This window comes from Pelobates fuscus, chromosome 9, assembly GCF_036172605.1.
Source record: "Pelobates fuscus isolate aPelFus1 chromosome 9, aPelFus1.pri, whole genome shotgun sequence".
NCBI classification, from domain to species: Eukaryota; Metazoa; Chordata; class Amphibia; order Anura; family Pelobatidae; genus Pelobates; species Pelobates fuscus.
The window spans coordinates 111,931,977-111,953,942 of record NC_086325.1 but is presented as its reverse complement, the minus strand read 5'-3'; positions in this window follow the sequence as shown (position 1 = coordinate 111,953,942).

The following is a 21,966-nucleotide window of genomic DNA, read 5'->3' as shown; positions in this document are numbered from 1 at the left end:
ATCGAACACTTTCTCAGCATCCAGTGAGAGGAACACACTGGGTCTTCCCGAGGCTCGCGCTCCCGACATCAGATTCAGCAATTTTCTGGTGCCGTCTGAACCTTGTCTCTCTGTAACAAATCCCACCTGATCTTTGTGGATCACTGAGGGGATAATAGCTGAAAGTCTATTCGCATAAATTTTTGCTAGGAGTTTCGTATCCGTATTCAATAATTAAATGGGCCTAAGATTTTGAGATCTGTTAGGTGGTTTCCCCGGCTTGGGCAACGTGGCGATGTGTGCCATCAGCATTTCTGGTGGCATATAACCGGTGTTTATGATGGCGTTAAATGTTTTTTTTTCTAAGTGGGGAACTAAGGATGTTGCAAATTGTTTGTAATACAGGTTTGTATAGCCATCTGGGCCTGGTGATTTCCCTCGTGGTAGTGAGTTGATGGCTTTTTCTATTTCTGAACAGGTAATGGGGCTTTGGAGCATTTCTTGCTGTGATGGGCTGAGTGTAGGAAGTTGGGCTTGGGTTAGAAAATCTTGTATTTCTTGGTTTGTGGGTTGGTGTGTTTTGTCATCTTTTGCCAGGTTGTAGAGTGTATTGTAGAATTCTGCCATGGTATCATTTATGTGTTGTGGATTTATGATTTTAGTACCTGTGGGTGATAGCATATGTTGTATTTTGGATTGTATTTTGGATCTCTAAGTAGAGATGCTAGGGCTTTTCCTGCTTTATTGCCCTGGGAGTATTGTTTCATTTTTAATTTGGTTAGCATATACGACGTTTTCTGGAATAAGAAATCGTTCAATGCCTTTGTGGTTTGATAAATTTGTTCCTGCCCGTATGTGGTTGGGGAAAGGAGTTGGGCATTTGTTTGGTCTCGTAGAGTTTTAAGTAGAGAGACATATTCTTGTTGTGCTATCTTTTTTTTGTATGCTGCTCTGCTAATTAGTAGGCCTCTAATTACTGCCTTATGCGCTAACCATATGCTCTGTGGTCGTGTTTGGGGTGTACAGTTTGTTTCAAAGTAAAGGGTCAGCTCCCTGTCCAGGGCTTCCTTAAAGGATTGATCATGTATGAGAGTTTCGTTCATTTTCCAGGGAGAGGTCCCTCTATGCTGGAACCCATCCCTTAGCGTCAGTGAAATCGTCGCATGGTCTGACCAGGTTAAATCGCCTATCTTGCAGTCTGTCATAGAAGGTAAGAGGTTCGCAGTTACCAGAATGTAATCGATACGCGAACTAGTCTTGTGAACTCGTGAGTGGTGCGTGTATTCACGATTTTTGGGGTGTGCTGTGCGCCATGTGTCATAGATGCCAAATTCCAATAATAGTTTTATTAGTGCCTTGCAGTAGGGCTTGAGGGCAGCATGCCTCCTGGTGTCAGTTTGTACCGTTGTGTCCAAATGTGGGTCTAGAATGTGATTTAAATCACCACAGAGAATTAAGTTATGTAGTTGGGGAGTGGGTATTTTTGAGAGAACTCTGTGTAGAAAATTTATTTGGTTGGTATTAGGGCTATATACAGAGGCTATCGTGTACCTGTTGCCATTTATGGTGCAGTGTATTATGATATACCTGCCTTGGGCATCTTTCTTGACGTGTAGTAATTCAAATGAGAGTGAACGATGTAGCAATATGGAGACTCCTCTTGATTTTGTGGTGTAGGTGGAGTGATATTGCGAGGGAAAGTCTCGTTGTGCAAACGTAGGGGTCTTTGTGTGGGTGAAGTGCGTTTCTTGAATGCATAGTATGTCTGTGTTTTCTCTGTTTGCTGTTTCTAGTAGGACTCGTCGTTTGTGCGGCGTATTTAAACCGCACGCATTAATTGTTAGTATCTTCAGGTTGTGTCAGAATGGTTTCCGTTGTGTGACCACACGTTCTTGTGATGTCGTGATTTTGATAATGCTTCGACCAGGGGTAGCGTAACTTGGGTTGGATGGTGGGGAGAGAAATCAGAGGGGAAGAGGTAGTGGGATATTTACATGTTCCCAACGGTGGGAAACTGGTGTGTTGCACACCTTGGGGTTTGGAAACATTTGTCTCCTGTGGTGTTGCGCGTGAGCTAATTGTGCCCAGAAAATTGAACGGAACTTTTTTTTTTTTACTTTGTAATGCTCGAGGGTGTAAGCCCCCCCATCCCCCGGACGACCCGTCATCTCTGGACCCCACTGGAGGGCACCACGGCACCCGGCTCTCTGCTTAAGCTATTCGACGGGCTCATCATTATGTATATTGCGGTCTCTGTTCCCCACACGCCCGCAGCGGGTCCCTCCCATGCTGCCGGGAGCCCTGCGCGTCTCCCCGCCCCCCCCCCCTCTTCGAGGGGAACGGCAGGGGAAAGGCACCGGGTCCCCCCAGCCATCAGCAAGTGTCCTATTTAGGTCCATCAATCTTCTGCAGACCCGGGCCCCACAGTTCCAAGCTCCCTTTATCATGGTGTGTGGTAGTCGTTGTGCAGTCATAGCGACAAAGTAAACATTGTCCCGTACAGCTATTGTCGAATGTTTCATGATGCCCTCCCCAGGTATCCATCTCCCGCTCGGCCGCAAGCGACTGGGTATACAAGGCAGATCATCCAACACACCCAGTGCGGCATTTAACTATGGGCACATTCTCCGTCATTCGGGTGGCTTCATGGAGAGGGAACAGGGGGAGACAGCCCCAGCGGACCTCCACAGTTACGTTATGCCTAAGTCTTGTGAATGATTGTGTGCAATACTTGCGTGTCCCTCTGTGTGTCGTCCTTTGCGGCCTAGCGGTTGCTGGAAACCGCTTGCCATTCCAGCCGGAGTCTGCCTGGAGGTGAGGCTTGTGAGACTTTAAGTTGGGGGTTCATTCCCCACTCCTTTAGTTTTCGGATTCCATCTTCTGGGGATAAAATGATTTTGAGGGCGCCGTCTTTCGGCACCAATAATTTTGTAGGGTAACTCCATCTGTATCTCATTCCATTATTGCGAAGCGCGGTTGTGACAGGCAAAAATTCTTTCCTCTTGCGGAGTGTCACCGCTGGGATGTCAGGGAAGAGTTTTACTGCAGCATAGGCTTCCAGTGGTTTCGGTTTGTTCCTACTGGCATGTAAGATGTGCTCTATGACATGATAGTAATGTGCTCGCATCAGGACATCCCTGGGTGTGGAGTCAGGAAGGTGGCGTGGACGCGGCACTCGATGTACCCTGTCCAGCAGTAGCATGTCAGCTGGTATGTCGGGAGCATAGGCTCGCAGCAGGCCTCTTACATATTCTTGTAGATCGACCGGGAGTACTGACTCAGGTACCCCTCTCAGCCGCAGATTGTATCTGCCAGTTTGGTTTCGGTGAGTAGTAGTTTTTCTTCCAGGTTTTCCACATGGGCTGCCAAGTCATTATGCGCCGCTGCTACTTCCTCCATCTTGGATTCCATGTGCGATGTTCTTTTTCCTATCTCCTGGACTTCTTTGAGGAGTGAGTCCATAGAATTTTGCCAAGCACCTATTAGGTTTTGTGAGAGGGCTTCTAGTGCTTGGGCCAGGTAGCCCTTTGTTAAGGTTTCTCCGGGCTCCAAGAGAGGCTGAGCAATGCTCTCATCGTCAGATGCTTCGTCGCCATCCTGTGTGGCACTGTGTAGGCCTGATTTGGCCGAGTGCGATTTCTGCTGAAAGAAATGATGTTTCTCCGCTTTCGCTCGGTTCTTTTTCCCTTTGTGGTGGGACATTTTCTGTAATAGAGTGTGGATGTCGTTCTGTGTGCTGTGATTGAAGTAAATTGTCAGCTCATGTGCCGGAGCTAAGGATTATGCATCTATCTTGTCCGGCAGTTGGCCACGCCCCGTCTTTATGTATTTTAAAGTGATAGTCTGTTTTTGTGTCCCCACGTGTGTAATGGAGTTTTGCCTTTGTCCTGGGAGATAATTGAATTACTTCTCCAGGGCAGAGGGGAGGAAGCCAGGATGCATTGTGGGGATGTTTTACTTCTGTATGTCATGAAATGCTACATGTCTGTCTTTTGTTACAGTCTTCCATCTGATCCCCTAGGGGAGTGTCCACCAGGTGGGAGACCTGCATAAATACAGGGGCAGGTAGCCCTCAATAAACAGACCACTGCTTGACCCTCAACACGGAGCCTTGTCTCGTTCTTGGGGGGATTCACTGTATGCTGATAGGGACTGACTGCCAGGAGTGTAAGCCGCTTAGGAGCTTTTCCTGTTCGTCTGCTAGCAGCTATTCGTGAGGTTCCAGTTCGGGAGTTTGGAGTGCTACCTTATTCCCTTGTATGCAGTTCGGGAGTTTGGTGCATTCACTTATAATTCGTGAGTTTTGGTGATTTTACAGTAGCTGTGCCTGTCTGTGAAAAGGGGATTATCGCCTAAACGATTTTAACCCCTTGTCTGCTGAAACAGTCCGTTACAGTAGTGATGTTGCGAACACGAAATTTTCGGTTATTCAGGAAGTCGTGTCCTTAAGGAGTTAAAAATTATATCCCTGAATGCTATGTTTTTGCAAGTGTTCATCCAGTTGCTATTTAAACAAGCTCTTCAGTCAGAGAATTCCACGTACTTATCGTTCTTACTGTAAGAAAACCTTTCCTTTGCCTTTGGCTAAATCCCTTTTCTTCCAGTGTAAATGCGTGACCTTGTATCCTATGTATAGTCTTGTTTATGAATAGGTTTCCAGACAATGGCTTGTATTGGCCCAAATATATTTGTATAATGCCCTTTGAGGTGCCGATTTTCCAAACTAAAGAGATTACATTTTGTTAATTTTTCTGCTTAACAAAAATGTTCCATTCCTTTTATCAATTTTGTAGCTCGTCTCTTAACTTTTTCTAGTGCTATAATATCCTTCTTTAGAACATGTGCCTAAAATTGCACAGTATATTCAAGGTGTGGTCTTACCAGTGATTTATAAAGAGGTAAAATTACATTTTCATATGGAGAATGAATGCCCCTTTTTATACATGACAAAACCTTACTGGTCTTAGCAACTGCTGACTGACATTGCACATTGTTGCCTAGTGTGTTGTTATCGCTAATTCACTACCATTTAGGGTGTAAATTGCTTGTGCATTATTTACCCCAAAGTGCATAACTTTGCAATTTTCTACAATAAATTTGATCTGCCATTTGAGTGCCCAGTCCACCAATCTATCTAAATCCCTCTGCAGCAAGGTAATATTTATTTATATTTATTTATTTATAAAATATTTTACCATGTCTGTGTTTAATTCCTATGTTGTTAATCCTTATGTGTAACATAGTAACTGTGATAACAGTTTAGAGTTACTGTGCATTGTTGCTTGTTTATATATTTTTTTCAGAGACACATTTACCATTATAACTTTTCTCTTGCCAACACCACTGCTTCGTTTTTGAGTTATGAAACATGGGAGCAGATTGTCCTTTCTACAACAAGTACGTCTCTATCTACTCTTAATTTTGCATTACCTCAGAACTCTGGGAAAACTCATCTTGGTTTCCATGGCCTTGAAAGCGAGTCTGTGATCATAGGTAATAAAAAAAAAACACAAAGCAAAACAAAAAAAAATGGTCTTTTAAGGGCACTGCTCATAAATTTTACATGCTGTGAATCTGAATGAAGTTAGTAAACTGTTTAGCTCTCTCTACTTTATGACCTACTGAAAAGAGAATTAGCTCAATTTTTATGTTTAAAGTTTGCACACGGTAAACATATATGTATATGTGTGGAGCTGTAAATTCCAGTGTTTCTTACAAAGAAACATTAGTCATCATTATATTATGAAACTCTGCTAGAATGAAAAAAAAAAAGTTAAATGCACAGGCAAAAAATAAAAATATTGCTAATTTTCGCATTGAAAGTAATCCAAAATCTATAAAGCTAAAGTTAGATCTTTTCATATTCTTCCTGGATTCAAAGCTATTTAACTCTCTAATTCCTTTGTGAATCATCACAATCCTCTTTCTTCCCTGTATATTGCCGTAACCACTGTGGCGGAACCTACTGCCAATTTCATATACTTTGCCCCTGTTTGTGTGTTTTTCCCTTTTTCCGTTCGAACATTACTAATCTGCCGCTGGGGAGAGGTGGTAAGCAGCTCCTCTCCCATACATACTTCCAGTCTCTGTGGAGGGAGACCGACTGTCTCTGCTCCCAATACAGTGTCCTGCTGCTGGGGAAAGGAGACTGGGCTCCCTATTCCCTGCTGGACACTCTGCCGCTGGTGAATGGAGACTGGGCTCCCAATTCCCAACAAATAACACTGCTGCTGGAGAATGGAGACTGGGCTCCCATTTCCCGGCACATCACACTGCCGCTGGGGGGCAGGAACAACTACCTCTGCCCCCTGTAACTCAGCCTGCCACTGGGGAGGGAGGACGCTGCTCTCCTCTCCCTGCACTTCACACTGCCTTCCCGGCATATCACTCTGTTGCTGGGGGGCAGGAACAACTACCTCTGCCCCCTGTAACTCAGCCTGCCGCTGGGGAATGGAGACTGGGCTCCTAATTCCCTGCATATCACACTGCCGCTGGGGAATGGAGACTGGGCTCCCAATTCCCTGCAGGACCAGTGGAGAGATCTCGGTCCCATCTCCACCGGCCACCTGGGGTTCTTCCCAGTACATCTCCTCAATATATGCCCAGCTGAATGGGTCTGGATCTGGGTCTCCGCTTCCCTGCTGAGCCTTCTCACTGGAGTGGAACAGATTTTGGTAGCCCTGTTCCAGCTCCATCTCCCGGGTCACCAGGTGGACCAGGTCTTGCTCTATCTCCTGAGTGTCGAACCAGTCATACCTGCTCTCCCTCCACTCAAAGAGATCACTGAACCGGGCTTGTGTAGGGCTCCCAAACTCGGGCTCTGAAAACGACTGCCATAACAAGCCAGGACCATCAAACTCCTCTCCCTCTGGCTTGTCATGCTCTGCTGTCCAGGGCAGGTATTGTGCCCCATACCACCAGAGCGCCTGGTAGGCATCTTCTAGCCACATCTCCTGCCATACTAGGTGTCCCAATTTCCTCACCCATTCCTCCAGGGGCTGCTCTCCCAGGAAGGGCATCCGCAGGGCTACTCGCTTCTGCAACCGCTGGTCTTCCTTGGGGAATCTCTCGCCTCGCTGGTACTCCACAATACCCAGTGCCTGGTACCAGATGCCTTTCCTTAATGCATCCCGGCCATCCAGGTCCTCCTCCTCATATAACACTGCTGGTTCCATGCTGGTGCTGTCAGGGTCGCTGTACTCAGACATGCGTTGCCCTCAAATTGTAAAATCCACAGAAATGGTGTCTCCTGTAGCTGTCCTTCTCGCTGTAGGAACGATCCCGCCGATTGCCACCAATTGTAACGGACCGTTTCAGCAGACAAGGGGTTAAAATCCGTTTAGGCGATAATCCCCTTTCTGAGACAGGCACAGCTACTGCAAAACACCAAACTCCCGAACTGGATACAAAATAGCACTCCAACTCCCGAACTGGAACCTCACGAATAGCTGCTAGCAGACGAACAGGAAAAGCTCCCAAGCGGTTTACACTCCTGGCAATCAGTCTCTAACAGCATACAGTGAATCCCCCCAATAACGAGACAAGGCTCCGTGTTGAGGGTCAAGCAGTGGTCTGAGGTGCTGGAACACCCAGCCTGGTTTTTATTACAGTCTTTGCAAATACAGGACCGCCCACAGGGAGGTATAAAACAACCAATCACATCACAGTTACATCCCACATATTCCCTCCCCTTATCCTGAGAGGAAACTCAATTACACATACAGTTAAAACATACTTTTTACCCAACTTTCATACCTCTAAAACCATACATCACATTCACATAAAAATTACATATTCACAATCAATCCATTCAGGGGAAAAACATATTAAAAAAATGGCATGAATCAGACCAGGGGTTCAAAAGTTAGTAAAAGTATCTTTTGGGGACTGGCTGGCACATGGCTATCTGGCCCAGACCGGTTTCAGAGTCTTATATCCTGGAGATAATGGAGAAGTATTCCAATTACCTCCCAGGACAGAGATCAGACTCCATTATGCACATGGGGACACAAAGACAGTAAAACACTTTAAAATACATAAAGTCCCCTTTGACACATAACACACAGACATTTCACATATCCCCAGATAGCTGGGATCTGAGCGCACAAAACTACCGAATAGCGCTCAGATCCTATTCACACAGTTCAATTGCCATGGAGCCGAAGTCTTTAACTACACGAATGGGCTCCATGGCATAGCTATCTGGGTTAACACATTCACATAAAGTCTGGTCCATAGTCCAAAGGCAGCAGGCGGGCAACCAGGCTCCTCCAATGCAATGTGGTGAGATTGGTCTCATCACATGTATATTTTGTATGGATTTTCTGTACCTGAGAGATAATTTAATTATATGTTTTTCTCACGCAATTATCTCTCAGAGGATCTTGGGATTGAAACCCCTATTGTATTGTATTGGAAACCCCATGTAGTGGTCTGTGCATAAAAGCCGTGTGTGGCCAGAATAAAATCAGTTGACTCCCAGCACTATAGCTCGAATGGATGCCTGTGTATTCTAATGGTACCAGAGTGGCTGAAGGAAGGAAATAGCAGGGGTAACCAGTCGGGTTATCTGTGGTCCGCTACAACCACATTCCCATGTTACAATTTTTTTTTAAAGTTAATTTTTCTTGCTACAGCAACATTTTACTGTTACAACTTGTCCTAGAACTCTTGTCCTTAAAAAACTCATAAATAATTTGCTAAATAAATACCACTTTTAATACTTTACAGTGCCTGCCTAAGTGAAATGTTGTATTCAACTTGACTTAAAGATTGGGCTGGAAATATAAGAACAGAATATTGTAATTAGGGACGGGACTGAATGAATTTCCAAAAAGTTATTTTGTTTTTGTAAATGTTCACAAATGGATTCCAACACAATGATATTGAACACATCTTCTGCCAAATGATTATTACAAAAGTGACCTTAAAAAAAAAAAAAAAGAGAGTGAATATTTTGCATAACTATCAGAATTGTTTTCATTAAAAATGTAATGGATGTAAAATATTGTAAAATACTGAAGTATACTGAAGTATAATAGACAATACATTAAATATCGTGTCTTGATACTGGTAGAAGCAGTGTGACATTTTCCACACCTAAAATGTGTAATTTCAACCCTGGTTTTTATTTATTTATTTATTTATTTATGTATTTATTTATTTACTTTGTCGTTTATTTATTTATTTAGCAGTCCAAACAAAGCTCCTTATCAGCACCTGGCACCGTCTGTGCCAGTGTCCAATAACCTCAGATACAACATGTTTTGTCCCTATCATCCATCATTTTATTTATTCAGGGCAATGGTAGCAATATTGTGCCTTTAACAAGGAACAACAATAATAGATTAAACAATCTATCACTATCATTGATGGGTGGCAGGTCCAATTCAAAGTCACCAGGTAATTGTACTGCAATTAAAGGAACACTCCAAGCACCCCCTGGTTTCCATATGCCTTCCTGCTTCAGAGTGCATTATTTTCCTTTTATTTTCATGCTGTACTTTTCCTCTACAATGCCATTCTTCACCTTCTAGCAACATGTTCCAGAATTTATTTTATTCCAGTTCGAGTCCCAGCCTGAAAGCGTCCAGGCCCTGCCTATGTCTATATTATTATGTCTAATATGTCTTCCTGGCCCTGCCTATGTCTAATATGCGATGTCAGATGTTACAATGTTGTGTTAAAGGATAACAGAGGGAGGAATCAGGATGGACATCATTGAAAGTACAGAGATGTACCAGTGGTAATTTATATAATATAGGAGTGCTCCACCTTTAATATTGCAATGCATCAGCACATGCATTTGTTGATTACAGGATGGCTTCTAGAGGTTAATTTACTTTTAAGTCTTAATGAAACTTTTTATCCTTTACTTAAATAATTGGGATGCCAGGAGCTATGTATGATCCTGGAGGTCTGTATTTTTATTTTAAATTCCAACACGGTAGCAAAATGTAACAAACTGTTGGATTATTATTATTATTGGTAGCTAATGATGTTTTGTGGCAGGGACATGGTATAGACTAATCTCTGAAGGATAAATCCTAATCTAAACCTGTCCATAGATGAAGCTAAACCTATAGTGTGATTTGCTCATTTCTAAGAGAAACACCCCAGAGTTTCTTTATCTTATTCTTTTTTTATAAAACCCAAAATTACATTGATGAATGCGGCTGTTATAAGAAGAGCATGGGTTACCATAGAGCTGGCCCTCTGACATCTTACTCTCATGTTTTAGGTTAGGCTCACTTGAACATTCCATGCAATGCATTCCAGAGCATCTGCTACTGCTAGATGTTCATAATCTGCAAATAAAACTGAAATTGTCCTGTACTATCTAGCATATTACTAATGGAGTATATGTAGAAGCACAGGCAATTCTTAAGGCTTACTAATTTTAATTACTCACCTGCAAAAATTGTTATGATCCCTAAGGAGTATTTAAGTAGTAATATTATAGCCAACTAAAAAAACACATTGTAAATAATGGAAAACTCTAAATCTGGAAGGTTTATGCAATTAAACAGAAATTCCAATTAAGTCAGATCCTCAGTAGCAGATACAGCCATTCTCTACACTAATTAAGCTTTATCGTTTTCAGAGAAAGACCAACTCAACCTAAAACTCCAATGCATGCAATACATGAACGAATGAGTAGCATTTACACGATCTCTGTGAGATGCACAGTAAAATGATTATTTAGTTTCTCATTCCAATTAAATTGGCACACAGCATTGTTCTAATTAAATGGAACCCTATCTGAAAAGTAAAACATATACATTGCAGTAAGTTTTTTTTTTTTTTTTTAAATGTAGATGGTGTTTATAAATATATGCTGTGTAATTAGTTTTGTAATCTTTTTTTTTCCTCTAAACTTTTTATTGAAGTTTATAAAGAATATCAAAAGAATGATGGGTATTGGCTTTACAAAGCCAAATCCCCCAGGTAAGCATTTCAATTGTAAAAACCAAAGAACAAAGCAACATACATACATACATATCATGCATGTATACATACGTATACATATACGTACATATCAAGAGAATGTGAACTATTGTGGGTCAAGTGCTAAGAACATATAACAATAATTTCAGTGACTACACCTAGGTCAGTTGGTCAGTTATGTGCAGATCTAAGCAGGGTCCCCCGCTGTACAGAATGAGTAAATGAAGCAGAGTACCCAATGTAGCTGGTACCTAATTGCTGCATCCTATCTATCCATCTTAGTCAAAATGAGTGTCACTCACAAAGTATTCCCAAAGAGCTTTACTGTGTCTAATGTTTGTATGTAGGGCTCTCAATATATGCAAAAATATTTCAATTTTGCTTTGACCCAGCCCATGCTAAACACATCTTACAAAGTAGCTCGGCATAATGCCAAAGTTGCCATATCAGCGAGATCCATCCATTGACAATAGTTTTCCTAGCCACTGCAAACACTATCTGTATGAACCTAGCATGTCTTTGGGTACTGTCAGGAAAAATTCCAGGGCTTGACAGCTCTGAGGACAGTGGAACTGGAAAGAGTAATTTTAAAAATAGGTCCCCTCCTCCCCACAAACTCCCCCAAATAGGAGACATCCCCCAAAACAGTGAAGGAAGTCATCATCCCCCTACCTGCACTTCAAACATATTGATGAAGTTGTGAGGTTCAGTCTGTGTTGGAAGTCAGGTGTTAACTATGCATGTAATGCTATCCACCAAAGCATCTTGTGGTATAAAATGAGGTTTTTTTATTTTTTAATTCTTTATTTTTGTTTGTGCATGAAGTAACAATAGAGCATGCAGCGCCACGACAGCATCTGCTAGAGTTTTGTCAGCATATCAACATGTGGCAATTTAAACAGCACAATATTTTTGTTTTAAAACATAAAAATAACATCGCTTTTCTGTGAGATTCAATATATGTAACAAAGTGGTATGTAATGTAGGGTTTGTGTAACAATGCGACTACCTGGTAGCGTTTTCATGTGGTAGGTTGTCATAGTCAAAGAAAGGGTTGATGCGTCCTAGTGAGATTCTTGTTGTGAGGGCTTGCTGGCCGTGTGTGACATGTCTAAATGTGTTGGGGTGTCTAAGTCCGCGGCACATAGTCTCGTATGATTCTGCTGTCTGAGAGCGTACGTGTCATATTTGTGACTTTTAACATTTCTGACCGTGAGAGCTGATGCCAGTGTCATATGGTAATTAGCGGTTGCCTAATAGGCGGCCTTCTGTCTAAAAGGGGTGTCTCAGCATCTCCATTTAATGAGGCTGGTGGCAGTGCTACGGCTTATTGCCTCAAGCTAAAGCTGAAAAGGTTGTGTCACAAGATAAGGTACAATTTTAAACGAGAAAGAGCTGCAACATTAATGGAAAGTTCTCAGTGTAAAACAGGCTTAGTCATTTGTGTCACTAAAACATCAGCATGAATAACGCAATAACATATGGCAAGATACTGGTACATGGCAAGCGGTAGTACTGCACATTTTTGTATTAGTACGTAACAGGCTAAATAAACATTCCTAGATCAAGAAAACAATTAAGTTATTGTAGGCTAACAATTTAGGATGGGTTAGTCGGTAGAGCAAAAATGTATGCTACATCCCATACGTATGAGAAGAGTGGTCAAGTGATATTAAAAAATAAGAACATATAACAAACATGAAACATGTGGTAGTACTAGCTGCAGCATCATCGTTTTAGTATGTAAGCGTTACCCCATACTACCTGGTACTATAAGAGTAGGCTCAAGTTGGTCGTTTAATGTGATGTGCATCTTAGGATGGGCTAGTTTAAAAACCATAGGGGTAGGCTAATGCTAGGGAGATTTACTTAGATTAGGGTCCCATTATCTGGCCCAGAGGTGACCCGTGGCAGGATACCCTAGAGGTCTGCCTGATGTCCTTATTGAGCTTAAGATCTGTTTTTGAGATTTACAGCCAGTGTGTATGCCTGGGTATGTCCCTTGTGTGGTGTTGTTTTGCCCTGGTGGCTCGTGTGTTACGTGCTGCAAAGAGGGTGCGGACGCTCATGGGCACTGAATTGTACATAACGAACTGATGCGGTGATTGAGTGGACATAGTTAGTGACAGAGTCATATCTATCTAACTGTAGTGGCTGTGTATATGTTACTAGGTGTAGTATGCCCATCTAGTTGTGTGCTCAGGAAGAGATGCAATGGGTTGTGTCCTTTGGGGGTCAGTCCTGCAGTTAGGTTGTGGCTAGAGCGTATGAGTCCGGTGTAGATGTTCTTGGGACAAATGTGGGGGCCCCTGCTGGGTTCCATGTGTGCCTTTTCCTGGGCTCAGTGCTCTGTTCTCCTTGGGTCAGTGCTGCAGCTGGGAGTCCCAATTTCTGGAGGAGAGTCTCGCTGTCCTGTGGATCGTGGATCGTGAGCATCTCGTCTCTGTGTGGGACAGATAGAGCTCGGGAGGGTCGCCACCTGTATTGAATAGCGTGTTGTCGCAAGAGAGTGGTGAGTGGACGGAAGGTGCGTCTCCATGCTAGGGTGTTCGCCGAGAGATCTGTGAAGAGTGTCAAGTCCATCCCTTCAAAATTATATGGGGTCTGCCCCTTTGTTGTCTTTGCCATTTTGGAATTGGAGTATAACATCCCTGGAGGCAGTGGTTGGTGCTCTGGTTGGCTGGGGTACTCTGAACAGTTGTGTGAGTATTGCTGTTTTGGCGGTTTTCGGTGTCAGCAGGGTTGAGAGTAGGTGCCTTGCTAAGTGCGGTAATTCAGTTTCAGGTAGGTTGTCTGAGACTCCTCGTATTTTAATATTGTTTTGGCGCCTGGCATCCTCTAGGGCAGCGAAGCGGTGTTCATGATTTAGGTTCTGTTGTTGCAGCTCCTTGACTGCTTGCTGTAGTGATTCCATCTGCTGGGTGCCCTTGGTGGATGTGATTTCTAATTTGCTTATCCTGCCTGTTAAGCCCTGCAGGTCTCCCCTGAGTGCTGTCATATCTGCCAAGATTTTCCTGTGTAGGTCTGCCAGCAGGTCTTTTAGGACTGCAGTGGTGACCGGGGCAGTATCTGCTTCTGTGCCTGTTTGAGAGGACGCTGTGTGGGGCTTAGGTTGCTGGATTGGAGTAGGGAGAATGCTCTCTACCTGTTCGTATAACAGGTCTTCGGAGAAGTCGGAGCTCTCATCCCCGAGGGACGCCATTTTAGGTCCACGTGCGTCTTGGGCCTGCCGCCACAAATCTCCTATTGTCGCCCCAAACCTGGGCTTATCAGGTTTATTTTTTTTTGTTTTTTTCCCCATCGGGTCCGCGGGAGCTGTGGGGGCCCTGGGCACCTTTTTTGACGGGGTTCGTAGTGGGGATCAGGCTTAGAAGGGCTTTGTTATCCGGAGCTCCGGAGATGTGCAACCGCGCGCTGCTGTAGCTAGGCTCCGCCCCCATAAAATGAAGTTTTGGTTGTAGCTTTAAGAATGTCATTGGCGGAAAGTGTTTGGAGTAAGACTGTTTATTTGTGGAAGGGAGTGGTCCTGGACTGTCCTAATAGAGCCATAATGCAAACGAGTTGAATCATAGGAAGGGAGTCCAATGATTGGGTTTAGTCACTGTAATCTAGCTGTGGTAGGATTGTGTTAAAAATAACTCCTGATTTGTAAGTAGATGAAAAGAAGTATTTTGCAGTGAGGGGAGCCTGTCCCATAGTTTTGTTATGGTCAATATGTTTGACTGTAAGAATTCACACAGTCCCCAACACATGATAGGGGACTAAACTGCCAAGATCTAAAAGGCTGGTCAGCCACTAAATCTTAAAAATGTGGATTATTAATTAATATGATAAATCTAGAATGTTGCCATAGACGGTTAAATTTGATTCTTGCATGTTTCCATGCTATGTAGCCCTTTTTTTACTGGGGAAATTCTGAGTTTTGTAGCACAGTACTTCACCAGAAGAATTTAAGATCTAGCAGGGAACAATGTAGCACAGTACTTCACCAGAAGAATTTAAGATCTAGCAGGGAACAATTTACTAAGTTATATTAAACTTCTCTAAAGACATTGGCGGGATTGATGTACTCAGCGCTGCAATGACATTGGGGTACAGCATTGTGCCACATGATACAGCTTTAGGGTAGCTAGAATTGGAAAGGCTTAGAGCTAGTGTGTGTTTAGGGAGAAGGGTAACTTAAATGTATGAGGGACCTACCTTCAAGATGTATGGTATACACTCCAATAACCATAACGTATTGCCATACCTAAGCTTTCCCCTAAATGTGCGCATGTGCTCTAGTCCCCCAATGCTTCTCTATGAACCAAGATCACCATTATTAATAATCGCAGAAGTGACATACTTGCAGTGAGGATACTGTCTCATTGAAGTTACAACTATTTTCTTGAAAGTTTTTTTTTTTTTTAATTCTTAAAATTCTGAGATTAAACCGTTAAGGTCAATAGCAACAACAAAGGGAAAAACCCAACTAATTAAATAAGTGTATATCCTCCAAGAGTGCAAAAGTACCATGGCTTCAGTATCCATCAGAATCCTGGTATAAACCATAAAGAAATGTCCAGCGCTCCTTGTTATGTGTTAAAATCCTTTTATTGGCACCCAAATAGCAGCAAAGTTTCAACAGAGGACATGTCTTTATTAAGGATCTTCTTAACATATAACTAGGAGTGCTGTCCATTTAATTATTTAAACCATTAAAGAAACACTCTAATGTTATAATAGAATGTATTTGTTTTTAATTAACATTAGAGTGTTCCTTTAAACTTTAACTTTTTTTCTACTTTAGAATTGAAGAAGTGAAGCTGTACACGTGATACACTGCCTGTTGAATCTAAATCTATATTTAAGAATATGTTTTATTTCCTCATGTTGCCTCAGTTCTTATGAAACATTTTTATTTTTAAATTTACATTTTATTTTAGTTCAGTCTAGACAACTAATTGTGCTATGTGCAATGTCATGTATGTATGTGTGAGGTATAAAGAGCGGCTCAACACATCAGTTATATTGTTTCTTTTACAAATGGACACTTTGCACATTCCCATTCCACAACTAAAGGACAATCACTCGGGGTTTTCTAAAAATTTTGGTCCATGCATTCATTCTCTTCTTTTATTGCAAAACTGGTGACTAATGTCCTAACTCTGACCCTTTTTTTGTGACAAAGGACATAGAGGCAGCTGTCTCTGAACTGCATTCTTCTGTTAGAGATTTATTACTGCTGGTACAGACATTGGATGCTGGCAATTACCTTAATTCTTGAATATTCATCCTTAGAATAACAGAGAGCTGCCTGCAGGGACCTTTTGATTGACTTAGCATTAAAGGAATAGTATTGCAAACTTTGCTAATGTTATATTTAGCATAATGAAAAAAAATGAAAAGAAACAAACAAAAAATTTTACTGTGATATCACAATTTACATAAACCTTAATGTTTCAGCATCATTAACTTTCACTACCAATAGAGCAATACGATATTGCTTATTAGGTAAAAACAGGTTATTGGCCATTTTAAATACACCACACAATGGTGAGTCACTCTCACCAACTGTATCCCAATTAATCACCAATAGAAGAAATGCAATGGATATGGAGTCACTTAGAATCCAGAGTCACATTGAAACTGCATTACCTAAATCCCCTGTTATGCCAACAGCCAAACCTATACTGGTCCTGCATGTACAGATAGCACATTCAGAATTCGTTCTGGATATAGTCCTTAGGAAAACACTCATGCCACTCGTGCTCCTTTTCATGCCTTGCACAGTCATTGTGCAGGTTTCTCTGGTTAAATACAGGCAGTGTACTTTGAAAAGGGGAACAAAAGCAACATCATTGCATGGTATGAGTCTTGCGGGCTATAAAACTGATTCCAATAACTTACAGGGTTATTCACTAAAGTGAGAATACAATGTGAATTCAAAGTGAATTTTAAAAATTATATCTCTGTTTTTGCAAGTATTCATCCAGTTGTTGCTTAAACATCTGTGCAGACCATGCTAAAAACACCTCTTCAGGCAGAGAACTACACATCTTTAATATTATTACTGTAAAAAAACCTTTCCCTTGCCTTAGACTAAATCTTCGTTATTCCAGTCTAAATGAGGGACCTTGTGTCCTATGTATACTAATGTTTATGAATAGATTTCCAGCCAATGCTTTTTATTGATCCTGAATTTATTTGTATAATACTATCATATCCCCTCTGAGGTGCTGATTTTTCTAAAGTAAACACATTTAAATGTATTAACCTTTCATTGTAACTAAAATCTACCATTCTTTTTATTAATTTTGTAGCTCGATTCTGCACTTTTTTAGTGCCATAATATTTTTCTTTAGATCAGGTGGTCTTACCATTGATTTATAAAGATGCAAAATTAGATTTTCATCCCAAGAAATTAATGCTCCTTCAATTATTGACATTGTACATTGTTGCCTAGTTTGTTGTCTATAACAATACCCAAATCCTTCTCGTGTTAAAGTGAACCTGTTGTGAAAAATGTAACTCACTTTAAGTTTCTCCCATATACATTAAATACATCATAATGATGTATTCAACGTAAAATATAAAGATTTACTTACCTCACCTCCGATCCAGCACTGCCATCTTTGAGCTTTGTGAGTGTTACTCTTCATATAACCAGGATCTTTGCAAGCATTTTGACTACTCAGACGAAGATGCATTTGCAGTGTTCCCACCCAAAATACATCTTCATCTGTGTGTCTCTTAAAGGAGCACTATAGGGTCAGGAACACAAACATGTATTCCTGACCCTATAGTGTTAAAACCACCATCTAGCCTGCCCTTCCCCCTCCCCCCTCCCCCCCCCCCCCCCGGGCCCCTCATGTCTCCCTACTTGTAGCAAACTCTTACTTGTATTCAAGCCTGAAGCTGTAGCTCTGCATGCTGTTTGCCTCAGAATAGCAATCTGTCTGCTGACATCATCAGAAGTGGTGGCCTGATCCAATCACAGTGTTTTTCCATAGGATTGGCTAAGACTGACAAGGACGCAGATCCTTTATTATATTATATTATATTATATGCACTACACCTGGGTGGTCTAAATCTGTATTTTAGATAAGGGGCAGAGCCAGCACAATTCAAACACAGCTCCTCTATGAGGAAAGTTAAGTGTCTGCATGCAGAGGGAGGGGACACTAAATGTTTGGATGCATTTTAGGCAGCCATGACCCAGGAAGGACCTCTAACAGCCATCTAAGGAGTGGCTAGTGAAGTTATCACTAGGCTGTAATGTAAACACTGCATTTTCTCTGAGAAGACAGTGCTTACAGCATAAAGCCTGAAGGTAATGATTCTACTCACCACAACAAATTCAATAAGCTGTAGTTGTTCTGGTGACTATAGTGTCCCTTTAACCCCCCTTTTGTGTTTCTTAACACCTCTTTTGCATGTCTGACCCCTTCTTGTGTATCAACCCCTTTTTTGTGTCGTACATACCCCTTTAGTGTATCGTATCCCCCATTTTCCCTATTTTTGTGTGCCTTCCCACTTTGTGCATTTTACTTTCCCCCAGACCCTTATGTATCTTTTACTTTCCCCATTGTGTGTCATTGTCCTGTTCTCCAACCCCTCTCTATGTGTAATTGTCCTCTTCTTCAGCTCTTCTCTTTGCCATTGTCTCCTTCCTCGGCTCCTCTGTGTATGTCATTGTACCCTTCCCAAGCCCTTCTCTGTTTCATTGTCCCCTTAACCAGCCTTTATGTTTGTTATTGTCCCCAGATCCTCTGTGTGTTATCGTCCCTGTTACAAAACTGTTACCAACCAGGATTAAATTGACTATTTTGTATCTTATGACTTCGGTACTGGAATGCTGCACCCTCTCCCGAATGGACTATATATACCCCAGTTCGTCAAACGAACAACCGACCACCCGGCTCCTGGCGTGTGCCGCCACTTAACCCCGGTCACCTCTCAAACTACCGAACGGTCGACCACCCAGCTGAGAGCGTGTGCCACCAATTGATCACCCAGGGGGTTGCGGTTTGCGGTTAACCGCAGGCTAATTGACGGCCCCAGTATATATCCGTTCGTGCCTTATCTACTGATGGTTAAACTACCGATAGAGGCACGGACGGGGACCACCTTCAATCTGGCGTGTGGCCTCAATTAGAATGTGGAATGTTGCGGTTAACCGCAGGTCAAGTGCCCCTTCACGGCGGGCTAAATTTGCATCTCGAACAGCGACGACATCCAGCCAGAGAGCGGGGATTCGGGCACAACTCTGGCCGTTATTAGTTCCACGAGTTGACGCCGAGGTCCCGTTGCCTATTGTTGCACCTAAAAACATGGCCGCCATTTTCAGCTTGCGACCCAAATACACGAACAGACTTTCCCTCGACGAAATACAGCAGCGGGTTTGTGAGTTTGAGTCGCCATTCGGTGAACTAGTGCACACGGACTGGAGCTATAAAATGAGTGCTGAAAGTACCGAAATAGTTATTAAACTGTTGGAGTTATGTATTTTTAATCTGTTTTCTGTATGCTAAATAAACGTGGGTTTTGGGCACTTGGAGATCATTGTATTACTGTAATCGTTGGACTCATTATCTCCAAGCTGGGCGGTAGCAAGTTCAAATGATACAATGTCTTCTGATTGGTTAACTTGTTGTACTGTACCTGTATCCCACCAGGTCCATAGGGGGCTGTCCTAGGACCTTGGGACTTGCATAAATTGCCATGCTTATGTGCCAGTAAAGTCAGTTTGTTTTACCCTCAACTCGTAGCCTCGACTTGTGTTGTAGGGATCCGGGAATCCTAGCTTTGCTATAGCTAGTAGGAGATTCTACACTTGCAGGTTTCTACCGACTGGAGCATCGTTCGCCTCTCTGACTTCGGGAACCAGGACATCCAAGCGATCCAACCTCCTGCTAGACCGGAGGCAATCGTAACAATTGGTGGCAGCAGTGGGATTATCCTGGAAATCCTAAGAGAGATACGGAACGGATGGAGAGCAATTACGATAAGTTGAAACGTACCACATTGAAAGACTTACTCGAGAGCCGAGGTGGGAACGTGAGCAACCGTCCAAGGAGAGAGCTAATCGCGGACCTAACCGAGATGGATCAGAGTTTCACCATGGCAGGACCCACGGCACTACCCACTGATGAAAAGACAAGATTTGTCAGGGAAAGGCTCCCCCTATATGGGCCAAACCCTTCCGTGGAACTAGTGAGACAGTTGATGGCAGAGGCAGAGGCGGATATCGAAAAAGCTCAAGCCCATGAGCGCAGCATGAGAACCGCACAACCTGAGAACACCGTCAACGCAAACAGAAACTCCACGGAAGGGATGGGACAACCGAAGATCCCGTTCGCGGCATTTAAACCTTTCGTGGAGAACGAGATGGGGATCGACGAGTTTTTAACCGACTTCGAGCGGCAATGTGCCTTGCATCAAATCCCCACCACAGCTTGGCCGCGGATACTGTCAGGGAAACTGGCCGGTCGAGCCATGGAGGCTTTCAGGACTCTTAGCACTGAGGAAGTGGGCCAATACCCGCTTGTCAAAGACACGTGACTGAAACGATACGCGGTAACCCCTGACACATACCGCCGACAATTCCGCGACACTAAAAAGAAAACGAATGATACCCATGCTGAATGGGCACACCGAATGCGGAGAGCAGCTACCCACTGGATGAATGGGTGTTGAGCAGTCACAGCAGCGGAAGTTTTGGAACTACTTTTGTTAGAACATTTCTATGAGGGACTCGAGCAAAAAGACCGAGAGTGGTTAAAAGACCGACGACCGGGTGATCTCAACGAGGCAGCGAGACTGGCCGACGAACACCGGGACGCTCGGGTACACGAATTTAACAACTCCCGAACAGCAACTCGCACCGAAACCAGGGACACGTACCGACCAAGCCCACGAACGGAGTTCCGTACACCCGTACCGGCGGGACCTACTCGATACGCCGGACCACCCAGCTCCTACACCCCGGAGCGCTCTCACCCTACATGCTACAAGTGCAAGCAGCCGGGGCATCTCATTGCTAACTGCCCCCTCAACAACAATTACTCCTCGAGGAATTACAATACAGCTCCCCCGGGGAATAACCGTCCCGCACGCGCTTTTTGTGTCGAACAAGAAAGCCCCTTGGAAGAATATCTGGGACCCTTGCACGAAGCTAACCCCGTATATGCCGCGAATGACAACTGGCAACACCACAGACAGGAGGTCTTACTGGAGGGCCGCCCCACACAGGGACTGAGAGACACCGGGGCCACTATCACACTAGTACAAGGTCGACTGGTCCCAGCCCATAAGCGCTCCACGGACACTGTTGCTGTTCGGGTGGCCGGAGGAGACATTTACAAATTACCCACAGCTCAATTACATTTGGATTGGGGTGCGGGGAAAGGAATTGTGAAAGTGGGAATCATGGATAATTTGCCAGAGGAGGTTTTACTGGGCAACGATCTGGGACCTATGACTTCTGCTTATGCTCCTTCCTACAACCAGGAGGTGCATCTAGTCACGACCCGGTCGCAAGCAGGCAGGACCCGAGACCCTTCACCAGTGCGGGAGACTCAGGTAAGACCAAACCCGACTATGACTAATCACCCGTCCCCATTACCCTGGGACACCCCTGCAGCCTTTGAGGCTGAAACTAAAACTGACCCGACCCTGCAGAAATATAGGGAGAGAGCCGACACCGGGACGGGGGGATCAGACCAAGAGACGTTTGCATGGGAGCAGGGCCGACTATACAGACATACCGAAAAGAAAGGGAACCATAGGAGACAGCTAGTCATTCCCCATAAGTATAGACGTGATATATACACCAAAAGCAAGTAAAAATAGGCGCTAGTAAAAATTGTCTTAAAGTCTAAATACAAATATCAAGAAATATTATAACACAGAAAAAGCTGCATCTTAAAAAGTGTAAAGCTCCAACACAACACTCTTACAATACAAAACAACTCCAAATAAAGGTGCGCTGTGTCTTTAAGACCAAATATCTAAAGTGCCAAATGTGCAATGTGTGATAAAGTGCAAAAATTTAAAAAG